General features: G+C 38.6%; 1 long non-coding RNA gene across 1 annotated transcript in view; it reads right to left on the reverse strand.

Moving 5' to 3' along the window:
* Positions 1-208: 208 nt before the first annotated feature.
* The window catches only part of LOC121828631 (uncharacterized), a 39,340-nt gene continuing 14,581 nt past the window's right edge, over positions 209-24,967 (reverse strand). The window contains exon 3 of the long non-coding RNA XR_006071080.2: positions 209-1,301. This is a non-coding gene — a long non-coding RNA (uncharacterized LOC121828631). The remainder of the gene's footprint in view (positions 1,302-24,967) is intronic.

Here is a 24,967-nt window from a genome sequence, read left to right on the forward strand (position 1 = left end):
AGGAATGGTATTTGGGCTGAAATTTGGATGATAAAATATAAAACAGTTGTATAGGCTCTAAGATGTGAATGAATTTAATATTTTCTAGAAATAGATTTTAAAAAAAGCCAGATGAAGGCAACCGAGGAAGACTGTAACATGAAATCTAATAGGTCTTTTTAATAAAACAAACAAACAAACAAACAAACAAACAAACAACAACAAAAAAACCCAGGGCCAGATATTGAGGTAAATTCTGAAAGATCAGAGAGACAAAGGAACAAGCCCCTGCCATGTCTTATCTCTAGGACTGCTCAGCCTGAAAAGCCTTTGTTCCTGTCTCCACACGCCTTATATACCTTTCTCCGCCTATCCATCACTTCCTTCCTAGTACTGGGATTAATGGCATGTGTACTTTCCAAATACTGGGATTAAAAGTGTGAGATCTCAAGTGCTGGGATTAAAAGTGTGTAACTCCCAAGTATTGGGATTAAAGGTATGTGTCACTGCTGCCTGGCTCTGTTTCTCTCCTAGATTGAGTCACTCTCATGTAGTCCAGGGTGGCTTTGAACTCACAGAGATCCAGACAGATCTCTGTCTCCTGAGTGCTAGGATTAAAGGTGTGTGCCACCACTGCCTGGCATCTATGCTTAATCTGGTGGCTTGTTCTGTCCTCTGATCTTCAAGCCAATTTTATTAGGGTACAGAATAAAATCACCACAGAAGATGCAGAAGTCATTTGCACCATGATATATCTAAGTGGTTAACTCCTAATTCCTTTCTTCCTTCTACTCTCTGTGGGGTTAGAGAAACCACAGACTGCATCATCATGACATGGACACTTCTGACTTGTTCTATAGAGGGATTAATTTATAACTGCAGAAGATTTTGATGGAACATGAAATTTATGTTCCTAGAAAACATCTCTTTTAAAAATTACGTACTAAAAATAACAAGTCTCAGGAGAAAACAGAAGTTGGGAAGACTGTTCAAAACCAGTGTAATTCTGTAACCAGAGAATTAACAAAAGCAGTAATGGTGTCTGCAGACACAGCAGCTGGGACTGCCTCATGGGATATTCAAAACTCACAAGCACAAGAGGAGGAAATGCTTGTTTGGGCACAGCACCACTGAGACCAGAGCTCTGACCAAAGGCAAGAGAGCGTTTTCGTGGCTGGAGGTCACTTCATAGGAAAAGGAGTCTCGGGTGCAGAAACTTGTGAGAAATAATAGACAGCAGTGCTTCTGCTTGCGAGCAACCAAGATGAGATGCTTTCCTTTCTGGTGACCTTTTTCTTCACGCTTGAGCATAGCTTCTTTTCCTGGAACAAATGGGATCAAACAACACAATTCTGAATTCATAACCTCCCACCTCTGATAGAATCCCTATTTTTACTATTTCCTATGAACGAAATTGGCAGTAGACTGGCTCACCTGCCTTTAGGATTTGTCACAATAAGCACGCTGTTAGAATTCAATCTGTTTCAATTCAGTTAGTATTTGTTGTCTCTACTTTGATGACTCCATTATGCTTGAGTTATTTTAGTCTGATGAAACTCCCATAACAGACTATCTTAGACTGGCAGCTTATTTTTTATTTTTTATTTTGTTTATAAGTTGATGAAGCAAACTGAACTCTGAAATATGTATGTAATACCTACTCTCCATGCTATTAAAAACCCATTGAAACTGCAGCTGGGATGTAAAATAAATTAAAAACAAAAACAAACAAACAAACAAAACCCAAAACACCCTGTCTAATGTTAGAAAGTACTATTCTGGAGTGAAGAGGTTGTACAAGTCAAACATTTTCAAGTAGTTTCAGAGTTCTCAGGAATGCCAGCAGTCACTCTCATGGCTCTAGAAGTTGGGAACCAGTGGCTTCAGGATTGGAGCTACCAGACCTTATACTTACTTTGGGTAATGGGGTCAGTCCCTAGCCAGTGAAGGTCAGGCTGCCATCTATCATCCCTGAGATCTGATACCAGAATCCTGGTCTATCCCAGGTTGTCTATTGTCCTCCCATTTTCTTCTGTACTGCCTCCAAGTGGTCCCTCCACATGCTCCCTCCAAGTACTCCCTACAAGTGCTCTCTCCAAGTGCTGCCTTCACATGCTCCCTCCAAGTGTTCCCATCACATGCTCCCTCCAAATGCTCCCTCCATGTACTCCCTCCACATGCTCCCTCCCCATGCTCCCTCCAAGTGTTCCCATCACATGCTCCCTCCACATGCTCCCTCCCCATTCTCCCTCCAAGTGCTCCCACCATATGCTCCCTCCAAATGCTCCCTCCAAGTGCTCCTTCCATGAGCTCCCTCCCACTGTGCTGTGGCAGGCTGACACCTCAGTCATGATTGTTCTTTGTTATTAGGAATCCAGTGTATTCCAGCCTTCACAATAGTTTCTCTCTGTTAAGATGAGTTGTGAGCTGTGAGAGTGAATAATGGACTTCTTCATTACTACTGAACTGTCACTCAGAGGAGGCACTGTTCCATTGAAATCTCCAAGCAGATTTGAGGCCATGAGGACTATGGGCTTGTTTTCTTGGGAGGGTCTGACAGGTGCTTTTCACCAGGGTTACTTGGATAACCCCTTGGGCAGAGCTGCTGGTCCCCCAGGAGGTCACAGCTGGAGCTGCTGCCTTTGTTGGGTTGCTCTTTTCATTTTTCCTTTACTCCCTGTTTTGTTGAAAATAGATTTTTTTCTTACATAATCTATCTTGATATGGTTCCCCTCCCTCTACTTCTCCTAGTTTCTCTCCACCCCCGCTCTTATCCAGATCAAACCTCTCTTATTGTCTCTCATTAGATAACAAACAGGCTTCTAAGGGATAACAATCAAATAAGATAAAACAAAATCTATCACATCAGAATAGGACTTCCCCCTAAACCCCTCCAAAAATCAGAAGAAAAAGATCCCAAGAAAAGGCACAAGAAATAGATATAGACACAGATACCCACTTTTTTTTTTTTTTTTTTTTTTTTTTTTTTTTGCACACTCAGGAATCCCATAAAAACACTAAACTACAAGCAAAGGACCTGTAGGGTAAAAAGAGATTCTAAAAGTGTGTGTGTGTGTGTGTGATAAAATAAAAAAAAAAAAGGAAAAGAAAAAAAAAAAACAGCCCGACACATCATTATGAGACAAGGAACCTCCAAAGAGGCTGTTGAGTTCATTTTCCATTGGTTCTCTAGTGCTAGACATGCAGCCTATCCTTAACAGTAGTTGGTTTCCCAGTGAGATTCCCTTGGAGAAAACTCAATTTTCACTTTCAAGTGACTGTCATTTGGAGATAGCTTCCGGGTTAGGGATGGGAACATGTGTCCACTTCTTTTTCAGCTTGAGGACCCATGTGGTGCAGACCCATGCAGGCCCTGTGCATGCTGCTTCAGTCTCTGTGAGTTCATATGCACATCAATCCTGTTGATTAGAGGGCCTTGTTTTCTTGGTGTCCTTCATCCTTTCTGGCTCTTACTTTCTCTGCCTCCTCTTCTGTAGGGTTCCTGAGCCCTGAGGGGAGAGATTTGACTGGAGAAATCCCATTTAGGGCTAAGTGTTCCAAGGTCTCTCTCTCTCTGTCTGCATATTGTCTGGCCGTGGGTCTCTGTATTTATTGCCATCTGATGCAGGAGGAAGTTTCTCTCATGATGGTTGAGCATGGCACTGGTCTGAGTATAGAAGAATGTCATTAGTAGTCACTTTATTATTATGTTCTTTAAGGTGAACAGTATTTCAAACAAATACAGCAGTATTTGGTTTTAACCTAGGTCCCTGGGCTATCTAGTCTCAGGTTCTTGGTCACCTAAGCATTGTGAGGTATGGTTTCCATCCCGTGGAATGGGCTTTAAGTCAAATCAGATATTGATTGGTGACTCCCACAAGCTTTGTGCCACCATTGTACTAGCACATCTTGCCAGCAGGACAGTACTGTAGATCAGAGGGTTTGTGGCTGGGTTGATGTTTACATTTCTCCCTTGGTGACATGCAGAGGACCTTCCTGTACCAAAGGCACTAGCAAGTAGGAGTGAAGGCCCTCTGTAGGAACCAGTTTTAATTCTCTATGTTCAATGAATTGTGGAAGTGATGTCTTCATCAATGGAACCTTGCCTTCAGTTCGTGGAGAACAACCTATTGTCTTGGCAATAGCTTGGGTTGTTTGGGGGTTCCCATGGGACCCATTTGGCCAACAACTCAATTAGATGTATCTCATTCCTGTTAAACTATATTTGGTGACAAGAGATGTCCACTTGGGGATCTGTCTCCCCCATTATTTGGTGATTTCATTTAGATCTCCATATACATACATACATACATACATACATACATACATACATACATACGTACATACGTATGTATGTATGTATGTATAGTTGATTCTCCTGTCCAGTTCCCTCTCCATCATCCATAACTTTTTTATTTACCTTACCTAGCAAGCTCTATCTGTTGCCCCCTTGTCCCTTAACAGAATGGATAAAGAAAATGTGGTACATTTACACAATGGAATATTACTCAGCTTTAAAAAAAAATGAAATCATTATGTCCTATGGTTTCTACAGCTGTGAAGAGACACCATGACCATGGAAATTCTTATAAAGGAAAACATTTAATTGGGGAGGCTTACAGTTTAGAGGTTTAGTCCATTATCATCATGGTGAGACATAGTGGTGTGCAGGCAGACACAGTGCTGGAGAAGGAGCTGGGAGTTCTATATCTTGATACAAAGGCAATAGGAAGTGAACTGAGTGTCACACTAAGTGTAGCTTTAGCAAAGGACACTTCAAAACCCAACCCCACAGTGACACACTTCCTCCAAACAAGGCCACACCTCTACTGGTGCCACTCCCTTTGAGCTTATGGGGTTAATTACAGTCAAACTACCATATTCTTCTCCCCCCATAAGCTTGTAACAATATCATAATGCAAAATGCATTTAGTCCAACTTCAAAAGTCTTCACAGTCTCAACATTGTTTCAAAGTCCAAAGTTCTCTGATGAATAAGGATGTAGAGCAATTCCTTAAATGTCTTTCAGCCATTTAGGATTCTTCTGTTGAGAATTCTCTGTTTTGATCTCTAGCCATTTTTTAGAATTGGGTTGTTTGGTATCTTGTTGTCTAGTTCCTTGAGTTCTTTATATATTTTGGAGATCAGCTCTCTGTCAGATGTGGGGTTGGTGAAGATCTTTTTCCATTGTGCAGGTTGTTATTTTGTCTTATTTACTGTGTCTTTTGCCTTACAGAAGCTTCTCAGTTTCAGGAGGTCCCATTTATTAACTGTTTCAGTGTTTGTGCCACTGATGTTATATTTAGGAAGTAGTCTCCTGTGCCAATACATTCTAGGCTACTTCCTACTTTCTCCTCTATCAGGTTCAGTGTAGCTTGGTTATGTTGAAGTCTTTGATCCACTTGGATTTGAGTTTTGTGCATAGTGATAGATATAGATCTATATGAAATCTTCTGCAAGTTGACATCCAGTTATGCCAGCACCATTTGTTGAAGATGCTTTCTCTTTTCCATTGTACAGTTTTGACTTCTTTGTCAAAAATCAGGTGTTCATAGGTGTGTGGATTAATGTCAGGATCTTCAATTTGATTTCATTGGTCGACATGTCTGTTTTTATGCCAATACCAAGCTGATTTTTATTACTATAGCTCTTTAGTAGAGCTTGAGGTCAGGGATTGTGATGCCTCCAGAAGTTGCTTTATTGTAAAGGATTGTTTTAGATATTCTAGGTTTTCTGGTTTTCCATATGAAGTTGAATATTGTTCTTTCCAGATCTGTGAAGGATTGTGTTGGGATTTTGATGGGGATTGCATTGACTCTGTATATTGCTTTTTGGTAAGATTGCCATTTTTATTATGTTGGTTCTACCTATCCATGAGCATGAGAGATCTTTCCATCTTCTGATATCTTTTTCAGTAGCTTTCTTCAAGGACTTAAAGTTGTCATACAGGTCTTTCATTTGTTTGGTTAGAGTTACCTGTTATTCAAATCTAGATGGTCTTTTAATAAAAAACACAGCACCAGATATTGAAGTAAAAACTGAAAGATCAGAGAAGCAGAACAAGTCACAGCCACCACCCTCTGACTGAAGTCCTTTGAGTCTTCACTCAAAAGGGTCTCAGCTAGCCTTAGTTCTTATTTCCTCATGCCTTATATAACTTTCTCCACTCTGCTGTCACTTCTTGGGATCTCTGCCTCCCTTGTGATAGGATTAAGGGTATGTGCCACCACTGTCTGGCCTCTATGTCGAATCTAGTGGCTGGATCTGTCCTCTGATCCTCAGGCAAACTTTATTAGGGTACACAATATATCACCACATTTACCCCAAGGCATTTTATATTTGTGGCTATTGTAAAGAGTCATCAGGGAAATGCAAATCAAAACTACTGTGAGATACCATCTTACACCTGTGAAAATGGCTAAGATCAAAAACATTGATGACAACTTATGTTGTAGAGGATGTGGAGCAAGGAGCACTGTTGGTGGGAGTTCAAACTTGTATAGCCACTTTGGAAATCAGTATGGCAGTTTCTCAGAAAATTGGCAATCAATCTACCAATACCCAATGATACCACTTTTGGGCATATACCCAAGGGATGCTCAATCATACCACAAGGACACTTGCTCAACTATGTTCATAGCAGCATTATTCATAATAGCCCAAACCTGGAAACAACTTAGATGCCCCTCAACTGAAGAATGGATAAAGAAAATGTGATACATATACACAATGTAGTATTACTCAGCTGTAAAAAACAATGACATCATGAAATTTGCAGCAAATGGATGGAACTAGAAAATACCATCCTGAGTGAGGTAGCCCAGACTCAGAAAGACAAACATGGTATGTACTCACTCATAAGTGGATACTAGGGTAAAGCAAAGGATAACCAGACTACAACCCACAGCTCCAGAGAAGCTAGGAAACAAGGAGGACCATAAGAGGGATGTACGGATCACCTTGGGAAAGGGAAACAGAGGAGATCCTCATGAGTAAACTGGGGATGAGGGAGGGCAATTGAGGGGAGGGGATGGGGGAGAGAACATGAGGGAATAGGATGGTTGAGCTGGGGGAGGGACAGAGTGGGAGAGCAATGAAAGAGGTTACTTTATAGAGGGGGCATGGGGTAAGGGAGAAACCTGGTACTAGGGAAATTCCCAGAAACCCACAAGGACAACCCCAGACTAGACTACTAGCAATAGTGGTGAGGGTGCCTGAAGTGGCCTACCCCAGTAATCAGATTGGTGAATACTCACTGTCAACATAGAGCCTTGATCCAGTAACTGGTGGAAGCAGATACAGATTTCCATAGCCAAGAACCAGGCCAAGCTCTAGGAGTCCAGTTGAAGAGATGGAAGAGGGATTATATGAGGAAGGGGTGTCAAGAGCATAATGGGGAAATCTATAGAGACAACTGAACCAAGCTCAAAGGAACATACAAATTTTAGACTGATAGCTGTGAAGCATGCATGGGACCAGACTAGACCCTCTGTATACAGGAGTCAGTTGTGTAGCTGGGTCTGTTTGAGGGGCCCCTGTCAGTGTGATCAGGTTCTATCTCCAGTGCATGGGCTGGATTTCTGGATCCCATTACCTATGGTTGGACACTTTGCTCATCTTTGATGCAGCAGGAAGGGGCTTGGTCCTGCCTTAACCAAATGTACCAGGCTTAGCTGTCTCTCCATGGTAGAACATACCCTCTTGGAGGAGGGGATGAGGGGTAGGTTGGGGGGGGGAGGTGTGGGGGTGAGTGGGAGGAAGGATGAGGGGGGATCTGTCATTGTTATATAAAATGAATAAAAAAAACCCGAAGTTCAAAGTCTCTTCTGAGATTCATGCACTCTCTTAACTGCAATCCCCTGTAGAATCAAAATAAAAAACATAGATCATATACTTCCAACATATAATGGCACATTATACACATTAGTGTTCTAAAATATAGGGAAGGGAACATAGTGAGGAAATACTGGAAAGCAAGATAAAAAATCAGCTATATAAACTCCAAAGTCTGCATCTTCATGTCTGTTGTCAAAATGCTCTTCAGATCTCTCACTCCTTTCAGCTTTGTTGACTGCAACACACTTCTTTCTCTTGGGCTGGTTCCACTCCCTGTTAGCAACCTTCCTTGGCAGGTACCCCAAACTTTGGCATCTCTAACAACTTGGGGTCTCCAAGGCAATCCAGGTTTCACCATCACAGTTTCATGCAATGGTCTATATAGGCCTCAATTCAGGGACACCCCTGACATACACCAGGCCTCAGTGGCTTTCCTTATACATGGGGGAATATTCCATAATCCCTTTCTTTTATACTTAAAGCCAGAACCATGTGGGCCATAGCTGCCAAGTTCTGCTGCTTGCTGGGGCTGGAACATGGCCTCCATGTTCAATTATATTTTTACCAGCTTTCTGTCCTTCACTGCCTAAGCTTTGCTGTCCTGAAAGAGTGTCTGTGCACTCAGAGATCTACCTACCTCTGTCTCCCAAGTGTTGGGATTAAAGGCATGCCACTGTCACACTCAGCTCTAAGCTTTTCTTTAATTCCTTTACGAAAGTTGGAAATTTAGCTGGGTGGGGTCTTATCCTGACATCACCATTCCCTTTATTTCATTTCTTAATCTATTTATCTCCTTGAACACAGGACTTAGCTCCAATGTACTTCCTGGTGCCTCTTTTCTTCTCAAATTATACATTTTGTATTTTTCCTTTCTCTGCTCACTCTTTTTCATTATAAACCTTCATTAGAGTTAGCACTAATAACCATACAACAGTCAATTCTAGTTTTTTTTTGAGGTTTTCTTTGCCAACTGAATTAATCCAAAACTCTTCACTTTAGCCTCAGGCAGACTCTTCAGACAAGGGCAAAAAGCAGCCACATTCTTCAGCAAAATATCACAAGAATGATCTCTCTACAATATATTAAAATTTCTTCTCCCCTGAAAGATCTTGAGCCAGGCCCCCACAGTTCATCAAATCACACCCAGCACCACTGCTTTCCATGTCCCTACAAGTATGGCCCTTTAAACAGCATTTAAATCATTCAACTGCTTTTCTGATCTACAGTCCCAAGATTCATATGCCTTCAAATAAAAGCATGGTAGTGCAATACCCCAGTTCCTGGTACCAACTTCTGTCTTAATTAGGGTTTCTATTGCTATGAAGAGATACCATGGCCATGGCAACTCTTACAAAGGAAATCATTTTATTGGGGTGACTTACAGTTCACTGGTTTAGTCCATCATCATCATGGTGGGACATGGTGGTATACAGATAGAATGGTGCTGGAGAAGGAGCTGAGAATTCTACATCTTGATCCCAAGGCAACAGGAAGTGAACTGAGTGTCACACTGAGTGTAGCTTGAACAAAGGACACTTCAAAACCCAACCCCACAGTGACACACTTCCTCCAATAAGGCCATACCTACTCCAACAAATCCATACCTCTACTAGTGTCACTCCCTATAAGCTTATGGGGGGTAATTACATTCAAACTACTATACATGAAATTAATGGGAAAATGGAACTAGAAAAAATTATCCTGAATGAGGTAACCCAGAAAAACGAATATAGTATGTATTAACTTATATATGGATATTAGCTATTAATTCAGTGATAGCCAAGCTCTTTTCTTGCTTTGAATTTCTCACTAGTCTTGTCTTCTGTGATTTATGATACTCTTCCAATTTCTCTGCTTGCAATAGAGTATTTTCTTTGTTATCTTTATACCTTTCTTTCACCATATCCCAAGGATATGGCTTCAAAGCCTTCCTATTCTCCTAGGACTCAGGATGGGCCATTGATAAACAATTAAGTTTATATCTCCTAAATATGGATGATGAAGGTGCAGGTACACATTGTGTCTGTTGAGGATCTGCCTCCTCGTAGATTGTGCCTTCTTATGTGTCTTCCCATGACTGAAGGAGCTTTTCTTCTGGCCTCCTTTTTTTTTTTTTAATATAGCACTGCTACAATTCATAAGGGCCTAGTCTTGTCTTAAATGTCCTACTCCATAATGCTGCCATATCATGGGGTAGTTTAAGATATATGGATTCTAAGAGGAAAACCATCACATTGCAGCAGGTGGGAAGAATTCTTCTGACATTTCTTTTTTTCTTTTTTTCTCTTTCTTTTCCTTTTTGTTGGTTTTTCAAGACAGGGTTTTTCTGTGTGTAGTTCTGGCTGTCCTGGAACTTGTTCTGTAGACCAGACTGGCCTTGAACTCACAGAGCTCTATTTTTTTTCTTGAAGATTATATATTGCTACTTTTCTGAAACAATTCTTTATAAATTAACTAATCAAGATACTTGTAACTTTATTAGTTCATTTTGAAATATATGAGAAAAAGTTAAAAGATAAAACTATATTATGAGTGTCTATGAGAACTGAATAATAACAACCACATCATTTATCTGTTCTTTTTTTTTGTAAGAACCTGTGTTTAAATATGAGACACACTTCAATGGTAGCCATGGAATTTGCTTTGATGCAACACTGACTATGTGTTCTGAAAAAAAAATAGTCATTCTCGATACTAATAATAAACTTTAAGCAAAACAGCTTCATACTCAAGTAATTCTCGGATAAAGTATTTCACAGAATGAGGTAGAAATGTCTCTATTAGACTTTAAAGTGTTTTGAAGTTTAATGTTTCTTGTGACTCTCTATGACAATGGTGTGCTATGGGACACTACCAAAATTACTTATGAATTATTTGTAAGACTGGTCTTCTCATATCTGGAGATATATCTTAGGAAAATCTATGTTTTAAGATTAGGAATAAATAAACTAGCCTGTCTTTTTTAACCATAAGAACAACAGAAACAAAACTGTGGGCTCACAATTCTAATTTTAAAATGTGGAATTTGTGATTTGAAAATAATATATTTATATTAGCTACTTGGCATTTTAAAACTGTTGTGATAATAATTGAATCTGAAGTGTTCTGAATACAAATTTAGGGTGTGGTGATGTTTTTGCCAGAACAGAAGATGACATTTGTCAATTTTCTATTTAATATTGTAACTGAAAATCAGATTTGACACTGAATATGCCATTTTATTTTTTTCAGTTCCATCAATGTTAAAATGTATTCATGCCAAAGTTCCCTTCACTTAGTTTTTTGCTTGTTTCAATTTCATGTGTAAATGGTTCACTGAGTGATAAGAATACTTTTGGCAACATGTCATATTTTATACAAGTTTCTCATGCATATTATACAAGATATTTTGAATCTCAATCTAAGCATAAAGTCACCCATTTTATAAGATTCAAGATTGAACTTTTTGTAAATTTAAATTTAACAAATTTATTTTTATCTCTTTAGATTTTGCTGTACTGTCACCTCTTTGAAAATACACCCAAACAAAGTTAACATCAACCTAACAGAATAGCATGTGAAATTAACAAATTCATATGGTCAAAACAATCTTCAGGAATTCTGTGGCTTGTCCAAATTATAATATCCATAACTGTGTACTAATTCTTGTATTTCCTGGTCTATGTAGCCCAGACTAGTCTGTCATTTCCTATGTAGACCAGGCTGACCTTGAACTCACAGAGATTTGCCTGTTTCTGTGTCCTCAGTGGTAGGATTAAAGGTGTGTGATACCATACCTGGCATGTATGCAGCTATTTAAAAATTTTAAGTGTGTGTGTGTGTGTGTGTGTGTGTGTGTACATGTAGAAGCCAGAGGTTGAGTGTCTGGTGTCTTCCTTGATACTCTCCTCTTCTTTTGAGACAAAGTCTCTTAGTGGATCTAACACTCATCAGTTGGCTAGATGGCTAGCCAGCAAGCTCTAACTCTAAGGGTTGTCTGCCTGTCTCTGTAATCCCCTCCCCTCCCTGCACTAGGGTTACAGACCTGCATGACAACACATACTTAGCTAATTATGCAAGTGCAGGGTATCTGCATTCAGCTCCTCATGCTTGGGTGGCACTTTATCTATAGACCTACTTCCCTAGTCTCCAAAGTAAAGCCTTTTAAAATTAAGACTTAAGTCCTCAGTTGCTTCAACTACAATTTTTTTTTTTTTTTTTTTTTTTAGACATGGTTTCTCTGTGTATCCTAGAACTCACTCTGCAGACCACACTGGACTTGAACTCAGAGATTTGTCTATGTCTGCCTCCTGAATACTGGGATTAAAGGTGTATACCACCATGCCTGGATAAGCTACAATTTTTTTGTTGTTCTTACCTATCCACACATGTCTGAGAGAGATCACATGCATACATGAGTTGACATAGAATCTGTAAAATGTGTTTATCAGCATGGAATTACATGGAATAGTGCTGAACTGTCTAAACTGTTTTAGACAGACCAAGTTCCCACTCTCTACTGAAGATTAATTAATTAAAGTGATAAATTTAAGTTTTCTTTAAGACAGACTAGGAGCTAGGTACATGGCAGATGCTGATGTTTGTTGTTAAATGAACAAATCCTTACTTCAAATTTTATGGAATATGGAGCAATAGATTTTATTTATATTTGCATTATCATTAATTTGAGAATCAATAACTTATTTTTAAGAGAATTTTTTGGTTTATAGCAACAATAAATGGAAAGAGTAGATAATTGTTTCTCATATTCCACTTCTCCTATGTATAAACTTCCTCACTGTCAACATCCTACACCAAAGTGATATGCCTGTTATTGTTCATGGATTTATATTAAGATATCATTACCTAGAGTTTATGGTTTACAGTAGGGTTCATTCTCAGATTTATATAAAATAGATTTGGGCAAATATTTATGTATAAATCACCGCACTATCATATAGAATTGCTTCACTATCTTGAAGATCCTCTATGCTCTGCTCATTCATCTTTTTGTCTGTGTAAACCTATGGTAACTGCTGATCTTTTAATTGCCTTTTGAGGATGGTATATCATTGGAATCACACAGCATGTATTTTCTGAGGTTGGCTTCTTTCAATGATTAATATGCATCTTAGTTTCCTCCAAGGCTTTTCATTGCTAGAGATCTTATTTTAGTGTTGAATAATGTGAATGTACTGGTGTTGATCTGCTCATTTACTAAAAGATAGCTGAATTGCTTCCAACTTTGGCAAATAAAAATAAGGCTGGTATAAACAACTGATATGGGAGTCTTTGTGTGGATATATATATATATATACATATATATATTTAAAACACTAGGAAGTGCAATCACTGGATTGTATGAAAAGAATTCATGTAGTTTTCATAAGAATCTGCTACATTGGCTTCTGAATTTGTTCCTTTTCCTGTTGCTATAATAAAACATTCCAACAAAATCATCTTAAGAAAGAAAGGGCTGGCTTATTCTAATTGATAGTTCAATACTCTTCATTATGGCAAGGAAGTCAAAGGGGCAGGAGTTTGAACCAGCTGGTCACATTGCATCCACAGTCAGGAAGCAGAGCATGATAAATGCCTGCTGATGTTCATTTCTCATCTTCCATTGATGCAGTCCAGCATCCCAGCCAGGGCAGGCATCTCTGAATGTGTGTGGGTCTTCTCACCTCATAATGGTCCCCCATAGGCATTCTGAGAGGCCCATCTCTGGCAATCCTGTTGATAACGAGCACTCACCATCACAGCTTCTACAGTGGCTGTGATAGTATTCTGCCACTGAACAAGAGGTCCTGTTGCTCCACATTCTCCCCAGAATTTCATACTGTTAGTGTTTTGGCCGATATAATAGCTCTATAGGGGAATCTTAATGCTATTTAAATTTTTAACTTCTTATTTACATATGATATTGAATGTCTTTCTATATGCTTACTTGTCATTTATATATATATATATATATATATATATATATATATATATATATATATATTTATAAAAAATAATTGTTTAATCTGTTTAGGTGTGTTTGACTGCCTGAGTTAATGTGTGCCATCTGTGTGCAGGAGTTTGAGGAGGCCAGAAGAGGGCATTGGATTTTCCAGAACTAGAATTATAGTAGATAGTCTTTCTCAACTTGCTCCTACATTGCTGATGGCTTTGAATCAATAAGCATTAGATTTTGCAATAGATTTTCCACATCTGTTGACATGGTCATGTGATTTTTTTCTTTAACTTGTGATGGATTAATTGATTTTCTTTTTTTTTTTTTGCTTTTTCTTTTTTTCCCTTTTATTATATTTTACAATACCATTCAGTTCTACATATCAGCCACAGATTAATTGATTTTCAAATGTTAACCAGTCTTTATATCTAGGATAAATTCCACCTGATTTTGGTGTATAATTTTATGTACTTTTGCAGCTCACTTGCCCATAATTTTTAGGGAGTTTTACATCTATATATTGGTCTGTAGTTTTGTTTTTGTTTCATTTTTTTATTTTTTCCGAGACAGAGTTTCCTCTGTGTAGTTTTGGTGCCTGACCTGGATCTTGCTCTGTAGACCATATAATGGTATATAATGGTACTGTGGTAAATTTAGGGGGTATTTCTTCTGTTCATATCTTCTAAAAATACTATAGAATACCAGTACATTTTTATTCTCTGTGTTTGACAGAATTCATCAGTGAATCCAATGGGCCTGTTGCTTCCTATTTTAGAAGGATATTAACTATTGATTCAACTTCCTTCATAGATACAGCTCTATTTAGAGTGTCTATTCCTTTAGAAGTAGGATTTGCTAGACTGTGTCTTTTACCCACATTATCAAATTTATGGATATAGTGTTTTTTATAATATTCATTTTTTGGAGGTTTTGATGCCACTGAACACATGGTGATGCCCATCTAGTATTCTCAGGCTAGTAACCTTGTCACCCTTTGGTTTCTTACACAGCATCGCTATTGATTGTGTGTTAAAACTTTTCAAGTAACTGTAGTTTTGCACATTGACTTTTTCTGTTTGTTTGTTTATATCTTAATCAATGTCTGCTCCACTTTATGATTTATTTTCTTCTACTTTGGATTTTATTTGATAATTTTATGCTTTTATATATTTGCTTCTTTGCTTTTATGTAGTTGCTTCTATATTTCCCCCTCTGAGCACTGTATTTATATCCTGCCTATTTTAAACTATATTCTTGTTTTCACTTCAAAATATTTAAAATTTCTCTGGAGATGGGTTCTCTGCCTCATTTTAAACCTTGTTGGTATGTTGTTTACTCCTTCAGTATTTGGTGATTTTCCAGCTATCTTTCCGTTACTAATTCCTACTTTGAGCTACTGTAGTTTGAGCAGTTACAGTGTATATTTTCTCTTCATTAATGTGCATTTGTGATTTATACTGTCCTGTGTTATTCAGCTTGCTGAATGTACTATGTGAGCTTCAGAAGAATCTATATCCTTCTGTTGCTACATACAGTAGTCTATAGGTGACCATTCCATATAGATATTTGACACTGCTGTTTAATTAATCTATGTCTTTATGGAATTATTTTGCCTGTTGGATCTGCCTATTTATGACAGAGGGTATCTAGATCTCCAACCATGATAGATTTATCTATTTCTCCTTACAGCTCTATCTGTCTTAGCTCTTGCATTTAGGTGTCCTCTTTTAAAATTCTCTCCTTCCTCTTGCTCTTTCTCCTCTTTCAGAGGCTTAGTTCATTCATCATCATCATGGCAGGAAGCATGGTGGTACACAAGCAGCCATGATGCTGGAGAAGTAGCTAAGAGCCACATCCTGATCTACAGGTAGAGAGAAAGAGACTAGGTTTAAAATGAGGCATGGGCTTTTGAATCCGCAAAGTCCACTCCCAGGGACACACATCCTCCTAGAAATCCACACATGCTCCAACAAGGCAACACCTCCTAATTATTCTCAAATAATGCCACTCGCTTGTGATTAAGAATTCAAATATATGTGCCTTTATTTCATTTAGCATCAGGCTTTTCTTTAACCTTTTTATCTCCTTGATCACTGGACTGAGCTCTATTACACTTCTTGGTGCTCCTTTTCTCCTCAAACTGTATGTGTGTACATTTAGTATGTCTCTTTGTCCAGTTGGCTCCTTTTTATTAGAGATCTGCATAGAAGTAATTATTAATAACCACAGGACAGAGCCTAGGCCGTCCTGAAATCTCCTCTGTCAACATCATAAATCCAAAACTCTTCAATTTAGTCTCAGGCAGATTTTTAGGACAAGGCCAAAAAGCATTTACATTCTTTGCCAAAATATCACAAGAATGGTCTCTAGGCCACTAATCTTCTTCCCCTCTGAAACTCCACAGTTCAAATTGCCCTCAGCACTGTTTTCCATGCTTCTACTAGGATGACCCATTAAGCCCTGCTTAAAGCACCCAAAAGTATTTCTAGTCCAAAGGCACAAAATCCTCCACATTTCTCCAACAAGCACCATGGTCAGGTCTGTCACAGTAACACCCTAGTTCCTGGTAGCAACTTCTGTCTTAGTCACTGCTTTATTGCTGTGAAGAGACATCATGACCAGGGCAACTCTTATCAAAGAAACCATTTAATTGGGGGCTTGAACATGGTCTCATTTGCTAGTATGGTGGTTTGAATGAGAATAGCAGCCCCCCCATAGGCTCATAGATTTGAAGAGTTGGTCCCTAGGGAGTCACACTATTTGAAAGTATTAGGAGGTGTGGCCTTGTTGGAGAAGTGTGTCATTAGGGGTAGGGTTTAAGGTTTCAAAAACTCACGCCAAGCCCAGGTCTTCCTCTTTCTGCAGCCTGCAGATCTAAATGTAAAACTCTCAAATCCTTCTCAAGCACCATGTCAGTCTGTGTATTGTCATGCTTCCTGCCATGGTGACAATGGACCAAACCTCTGAAACTGTAGGCAAACCTCAAATAAATGCTTTCTTTTATGAGTTGCCATGGTTATGGTGTCTCTTCACAACAATAGAACACTGACTAAGACAGTTTGTCTGTCAGTTGTATTCCTTACTTACTTGCCCCAGAGCTTGCAATATGTATCTATAATCTAATCTCAAGTTCAAGTAATGCCATGCTGCTTCATAAATAGCAAAATGATAAAAGATTTCTGTTTTCTCTGTCCTCCTGAAATATTGTCATTTATTAAACACATTCTCTCTCTCTCTCTCTCTCTCTCTCTCTCTCTCTCTCTCTCTCTCTCTCTCACACACACACACACACACACACACACACACACACACACACAAACACACACACACACATGCACATATACAAATAAATTGTCCCTTTGAATATACATTTCTCTATAGATCAATTAAGGATAAAACTAAGTGTAGCTAGAGTTTTCTCTCCAGGTCCAGCCAAGCCCCGGCAGTCCAAAAGCCCACTTATAAAATAAACACACAGATGCTTACATTATTTAAACTGTTTGGCCTAATGGCTCAGGCTTATTGTTATCTAGTTCTTATATCTTAAATTAACCCATTTCTATTATTCTAGAAGTTGTCACATGGCTTGTGGCTTACCGGTATCTTTTACATGTTTCTTGTTATGGCAGTAACTGGCAGCGTCTCTCTGCCTCAGCCTTCCACTTCCCAGAATTCTCTTCTCTCCTTGTCCCACCTACACTTTCTGCCTGGCTACTGGCCAATCAGTGTTTTATTTATTAACCAATCAGAGCAACACATTTGACATACAGAACATCCCACAGCACTTCCTCTTTTCTTCTTTTTTTCAAAAAGGAAGGTTTTAACTTTCACGTAGTAAAATTACAGATAACAAAACAATTATCAAGCAAGAATTATAGTTATAATATCTAGTCTATTTATAATAACTAGTCTATTTGCCAAAATTAAAGAAGATATTCTATCTATCTTATATTTGTGAGTCTAAGGTTTCATATCTAACTTATCTTTTATTATAACTAAGGAAAATTATAACTGTCTCTAGTCTTCAACTACATCAAACACCTCAGAAGGATATAATAATACCTGAGAAATGGGAGAAGGATACAAGCAACTTTTAGGAGTCTTGCAAGAGTAGACAGAAACAGCTGGCAGCCTGGACAGTCACCTAATGTTCCTTTGTAAAGTTGGGGCACCTGTCTTCAACCCACAGGCCTAGAGTCTCTCAGTCACTTCTCTCTGTGTCCTGTAGATTGTCTGGCAGTTTCCTCTGTGAAGCAGGAACCTGAAGGACCATTTTGTCAAGCAAAGTTGAGTGGTCACCTTCCTATGGGTCCTGCATGTCCAGTCATTCAAGCAATGCAGGCAAGAACAGTTTCTTGCCCAAATGGCTATTTTTGTCAAGAAGAAGATAAACTCCATATAGAGTGTCTTCAATGCTCATCCTCCTCTTTGAAGTAAATTGGTGCTGCCAGGAACAGACATGTCTTACTGTCTAGAAAGTCTAAATTTTTAAAACATTTTAAATGCCATATTCTGTAGATCTTTGAAGTGTTTGAAGATTATCTATCTACCTGAAATATATCTATGTATACCTAGAAGACTAACATGGTTACAAGTATGATTATCATAGATGACTAATTATTAATCTATTTCTTAATTATCCATCACAATTTTAAATGGGCTGTACAAGCATACTACCTTAAATGAGAGTAGAAATATACACATAGTATAACAAAATTAACTTTAAATTTCTATCAATAAACTAAAATCTATACCAATGTAAAACATTTCAAACAAGTCGTTGCTCTTTAAAAGTAGGTTCAACAATTTACCCTTTCATCCTATCATATCTATATCATATCCCCTTTTCTTCTTTAAAAAGAGATCACATTTATAATCAACATGATTTAAATAAAAATATTGGTTTTTCTCTGTCCCACACCAGAGGGCTCTTCTGATTTGGGACACAAGAATCTCTTAACCTTTTCTTTTAGCAATATGTCTGGGTTTAGAGAAGGAGTAAGCCAATTCCATCTCCAAAGCCAGCTTGGTATATTTGAGAATCTGAGTGTAGCTTCTCTTACTACTTCCTGCTGGAAGGGGGCACTGTATCTTATGGGGACACAAAGAAAATTTTAGAATTATGGAGTAGTCCATAAGGGTGTTTTGTCTGAGCCAGTTGCCTTGAAACCATTCTGGATGTTGGATCATCTGGGCCATGGTGTTATCAGAGACCTATGAGGGGGTCTTGGCTGGTCAAACCTGATGTATCTTAATCTGGAACAAATCCATAGCCTTTGGCTTTCTGTGGAAACAAAAGTAGAGCCTCCTTTCCAAAGCAACATATCCTTAGATCCAAATTTTCAAGTCAGCTTCCCAACATGGCAGTGGTACAGTTTACAGCCAGCTCTGGGTCTGGAGCTATGTGTGCCATCAACTATCAGAAGCAGTTCTATCAAAACAACATGTAGCCCAGAAACCTCTTTTTTTTTTCTTTTTTTTTTTCTTTTCTTTTTTTTTTTTTTTTACTAGCAAAAACTATATTCAACACATAGCATAGTGCACAGCTTGGAGACACCTCTGTGTAACATAGCATAGGTCAAGCCCGCATGCATGCCACAAACCTGCCATAGAGTATCTCAACCTGCAGGCTGCTGCTAACTTGAGAAAGACAACTAGGAAGCTGTTTTTAGCTCCATTTTAGGATCTTTTTTCTCAGGTTCTAGGTGGAAACTCTTGCCCCACGTTGGGCGCCATTTGTAGCTAGAGTTTTCTCTCCAGGTCCAGCCAAGCCCCGGCAGCTCAAAAGCCCACTTATAAAATAAACGCATAGATGCTTACATTATTTAAACTGTTTGGCCTAATGGCTCAGGCTTATTGTTATCTAGTTCTTATATCTTAAATTAACCCATTTCTATTAATCTATAAGTTGCCACAGGGCTTGTGGCTTACCGGTATCTTTACATGTTTCTTGTCATGGCGGCAACTGGCAGCGTCTCTCTGCCTCAGCCTTCCACTTCCCAGAATTCTCCTCTCTCCTTGTCCCTCCTCTACTTCCTGCCTGGCTACTGGCCAATCAGTGTTTTATTTATTAACCAATCAGAGCAACACATTTGACATACAGAACATCCCACAGCAACTAAGTTTTTATTTTGCTTTCACTTGTTTCTTCTTTGATTCCCCTCTTTTTGATCTGACTTTTTTTTTTTTTGACACATTTTACATCCTGATTTAAAAGAAAGGATTTTTGCACATCTGGTATACTGATACATATTCAGGTCACTCAATTTTATTTACCTGAGGAGGATTTTCTCTTTCACTTTTGAAGGATGATGCCACAGCCCCAGAATCCTAAGTTGCTTACTATCTCAATACTTACACATTGCCCAACTGCACTCTGTTTTTGCTTACATGGTTGCTCAGTAGTGGGATGTAACACTTATCTTTGATGATCTGTAGGTAATGTTCCCCCACACCTGTTTTATTTCAGGACTTTGATTTTCTGAACTTTGATACTGACAGGCCTGGGTATAGTTTTCTGGTATTTATTCACTCGGTGTTCTGACATTTAACATTAATTTTGTGAAGTTCACAGTCATTATCATTTCAAATGCTTCTTCTGTTTTGTACTCTCTCTTATCTTCTGATAGTCCTATTAGAAGTGCACCACACTTCTGTGGTTGTTCCATAGCTCTTAGATACTCTTTTTTTTTTTTCACCATTGCTTTTACATTTGGGAAGTTTCTATCTAACAGCCACATGTCGTGGATGCTCTTTCTCATCTGTACCACATCCACTAGCAAACCCATCAAAAGCATTCACTCTTCATTTCTGTTTTGCTGCCTTTAATCTGCAGCCTTTACTGACTCCAAGCCTCATCTCCTGAAGCCAAGGTCAGATGAACTGAGTAGGATGTTTGATGTTGCTACTTTTAGTTGCTCAAGTTTGAAATTCACAGTTTCAACATCTTTTTGCTTAAAAACTCAAGAAATGGCATGTATTTTAATAAATTTGAAAGGTGATTGGGATGTCTCCAGTAAAGTCAGTCATTTAACATAGCACATAATTTTCCTATTTACAAGGTAATTTTTTTTTTTAAGAAAAAACTGTAGAAGAGGTGGGGTGGTCAGTTTCTTTGAGCACATTGTGGTTCCTGTCTTAGCTTGGGCTAGGAAGTTAAGCCTAGAAAATGTTTATAAACACTATTTGGTAAAAGCATTCTGCAGCATTGCTTCATAGCCACCAGTGTGGAACACTGTGGCATTTTCTGTATCCTAGGGTTCCATAGATCCAAGCTTTTAAAAAAAATCAGTTTTTGTATAATTTTGTTCTGTTTTCAAAAACTGGTTCATACTGCATTTTTTTCTCTTCAATTTTTATTTATTTAAGAATTAATTTGCTGTTTGACAGGTTCATACATGCACAGAATACATTCTAGCTATACTCATCCTTCTACCCTCTCTTGTCATCTTCTCTTTCTCCCCCATTCACCCCTTTCCACTTTCCTGTCTTTTCATTTGTTTTGTTTGCTTTGTGATGTGCTGGATTTAACCAGGACCACTTGCAGAGTACATGGGTGTGGAGGTATCCACTAGAACATTTATAACTCACTATGGCTATATCACTGAAGACAATGACTTCTTTCCTCTGAACTCAGTTTCATTTGGTGGGACCCCATGAATCCACATCTACAGTTGAATATGGGCTCAGATTTGTGAAGGCCCTATCCAGGCAACCACAGCTGCTATGAGTTCATGTATATCACAGCTACATCATGTCCATAAGACAGACCCTCCTCATCTGGATCCTGTGTTCTTTTATCCTGTTCTACTGTGATTTTCTTTATGCCTTGGAGGGGGTGATATAGGTGTTTCATTTAATGCTCAAAAAATCATTAGTTCTCAGCACTTTAACCTGCTATGAATCTCAGACATAACCACTGCTGTAAACTGCTTCTTTGATCAAGGGTGAGTATACCATATATGGATGTACACATAAGCATTTAAGCAACAATTTGACAACATGTCCATTTAGGAAAACAAAAGTAGCAGATTGATCCCTAATGCCTATGACCTCCTCTGTCATGGGTCTTCAATTGAGTTCATAGTACAATGCATGAACTCCTGGCCTCAGATCCAAAGAGAAATCAACTGGTTGCTCTTACAGCAGTTACACCATTATTGTCACTTCCAGATCCTTACAGACATTTGGGACTAAATAAATCTAAATTACAAATGTTATGACCCACATATGAGAGACAACAGGAGCCATTTGACTTCTGGGCCTTAATTACTCACTCTTTATCTTTTCTAGTTTCATTCATTTCCTGCAAATTTCACAATAACAAATTATATCACAGAGTAAATTCCCATATTTTCATTATCTGTTCATCAGTTAATAGACATCTAGGGTAATTCCCTTTCCTAGTTACTGTGAATAGAGAAACAATGATTATGGTTATGCAAGTGTCTCTGAAGGAGGATTTGGAGTCTTTTTGGTATATACCTAAGAGTGGTATATCTGGGTTATTTGATAGTTCTAGTTCTAGCTAATTGATAAACTTCCATATTGAGTTCCAGTGTTAACTGGACTAGATTTTACTCTCACGAATAGTCTGTAAGAGTTCCCTTTTACCCATATCTACATCAACATTCATTACTATTTATATTCTTAATGATAACCATTCTGACTAGAGTAAAGTATAGTATTTAAGCAGTTTTAATTTGCAATTCCTTGATGGATAAGGACGGTGAGCACTTAAAAAATTTCATATCTATTTGTGGTTCTTCTTGTGAGAACTCTCTGTATAGTTTCCATAATCTAATTTTCTTTTCTATTTTTAAAGTATTTTTACTTTATAATTAACTTAATTTCACATATCAGCCACATATTCCCCATCCTCCCTCCTTCCACACCCAGCCCTTCCCCCAATACACCCCCTACTCCCACTACCTCCAAGGCAAAGTCTCCCCTGGGGAGTCAGCCCAGCCTGTCAGACTTAACCCAGGCAGGTCCAGTCCCCTCCTCCCTACACCAAGGCTGAGCAAAGTATCTCAGCATAGGCCGTGGCTATCCTTGATCTTTTCGGTTGCCGTATACATTTTAAGATGCTTTTTTTCCCACTTATCTGAAGAATGGTCCTGGAACTTTAATTGGGATGCTACTGAGTTTGCAAACTGCTTTTGGTAGGATGGCCACTATTGCAGTAACAGTTCTTCTGGTCCATGGATAGTGGAGGGCTTCTCATCCAGTATCTTCCTCAATTCCTTCAGTGTCTTAAAGTTTACACTGTAGAGGTTTTTTATTTCCTTGCTTAGGTTATTCCCATGTGTTACTTTTTTTTTGTGGTAATTGTGAATAGATTTGTTTTCCTGACTTCTTTTTTTCCAGATTGTTTGTCATGAGTAAATAAGAAAGATTTATTGATTTTTGTGTGTTAATTTTGTTTCCTGCCACTTGGCTGAAAGCATTTATCAGCTGTAAGGTGTTTTGTTTCATTTTTTTTGGTCTGGAGTCTTTAGGGTATTTTATGTACAGGGTAATATAATCTGCAAACAGGATTATTTTAACTTCTTTTTCTATTTGTATCCCTTTCTTCTTCATTATTCTTGTAGCTAAGACTACAAGCATTATCTTCACTAGGAGTTGAGAGTGTAGACAACCTTGTCCTGTTCCTGCTCTTAGAAGGAATTCTTTGAGATTTCCCTCTTCAGTGTTATTTGGTCACAAGCTTGTTATAGATTGCTTTTATCATGTTGTGGCATATTCCCTTCATTCCTAGCCTTTGGAGTCTATTTTTATTTAGATCATAAGGTGACTCATGTATTTGTCCTCAGTTTTCCTCCTCTCTTTTCATCTCATCATCCCTTCATCTTTTCTTCCATCATATTAAAAGACAGAGCATAGGTATTTTGTTTTTACTGTAGAGTTACAAGTTTTTACTACATTTTTGTATTGTTGAATGGTTCTCAGAGACTGACTGGATATTATTTGAGGACCTTTAGGCTGACTGCATCCTTGAGTCATCATTTCTATAGTAGACACAATTTATTTTATTATTTTTCTTTTGTATCAGTTTCTTAGTTTTTCTTTTGTATCTACTTCATCATTCTCAGCCTAGGTTTATCTTTGAGGATGTTTCCATGGCTCAGGATTTGGCCAAAAGGGACTTACTACCCTATCCTTATTGGAACTGGTGAAAAGGAGCTTTGGGATTTTCTTCTAGGATTCCTGGCTAGGTAGAATGGAACCAGAGCTTCTGGTACCTTAGTTTCTACCACTCTGGAAAGTTCTGTTTGAGAATGAGGCCAGGTGAAGCAGCGCAGGTATGAGAGGTGCAGCAAGGTCAGGTTCCTCCTGCTGTTCTGTTGACTTTTGTACCAGTCATGCCAGAAACTCTCTTACATTTGTGAGTCAAACTGGACCTTTCCTCCTTCGGCACTTTGAAATAGGTTTCTGCTGCCCATCATTTCTAGATGCTTGCATAATGTAGCACCAGAGAAACACCTGATGTTCCAAAAGATAATTAATTTGAAAGATCATGCCATAGGATTGATGTACAAAGTCCATACGCCAACAGGAACCTGAGAGTACAGTGGCCTGCATTTTTAGAGAGGGGGTTGAGAGTTGCCAGGATGTGTCAACCCTCCTTTGCTGTTACAACTCCTCTTCTTGTGTAAGAAATTCTCAAGTCTATTTTCAGGCTTACAATTGGGGTTTCATACTTCTGGCTTGTTTGGATGAGACCCATTTTGAGATGTGCTAGCACACCACAAGTGTTTGGATTGATGTGCTAGCACACCACAATTGTTTGTACATTAGCAGGTATTGTGCTAATAAACACAATGCCTGAAGTAAACCAATCCAGATTGTCTTACTATGTTTATGCTGCTGGGAGAGCAGAAGGGATAGGGAAGTGAAAGCCTTTCCACATTTCCCTGCCTCTTCTCAGAGACCTATTTTAGGAAGTCTGGCAGGAATACACTGTCTTCTAGTCTGTGTACCTGAGTGCTTCAAGGATACAGGCTCAGCTGCAAATCTTTAGAGACTAAAATACAAATCTGTGCCACAATAAGGTAGTCAGGCAAAAGAGAGATTTGGAGATTCCATTGACTCATTAAAGGTAAAGGTGTTACAATACATGTTTTCTTTCAGAGACCCAAGAAGTATCTCATAGCCACTCTTGGGAGTGCTGTATATGAAGGATGGATGACCCACAATCTTGCAATCACTGCCAAG

Source organism: Peromyscus maniculatus, chromosome 4, assembly GCF_049852395.1.
Source record: "Peromyscus maniculatus bairdii isolate BWxNUB_F1_BW_parent chromosome 4, HU_Pman_BW_mat_3.1, whole genome shotgun sequence".
NCBI lineage: Eukaryota > Metazoa > Chordata > Mammalia > Rodentia > Cricetidae > Peromyscus > Peromyscus maniculatus.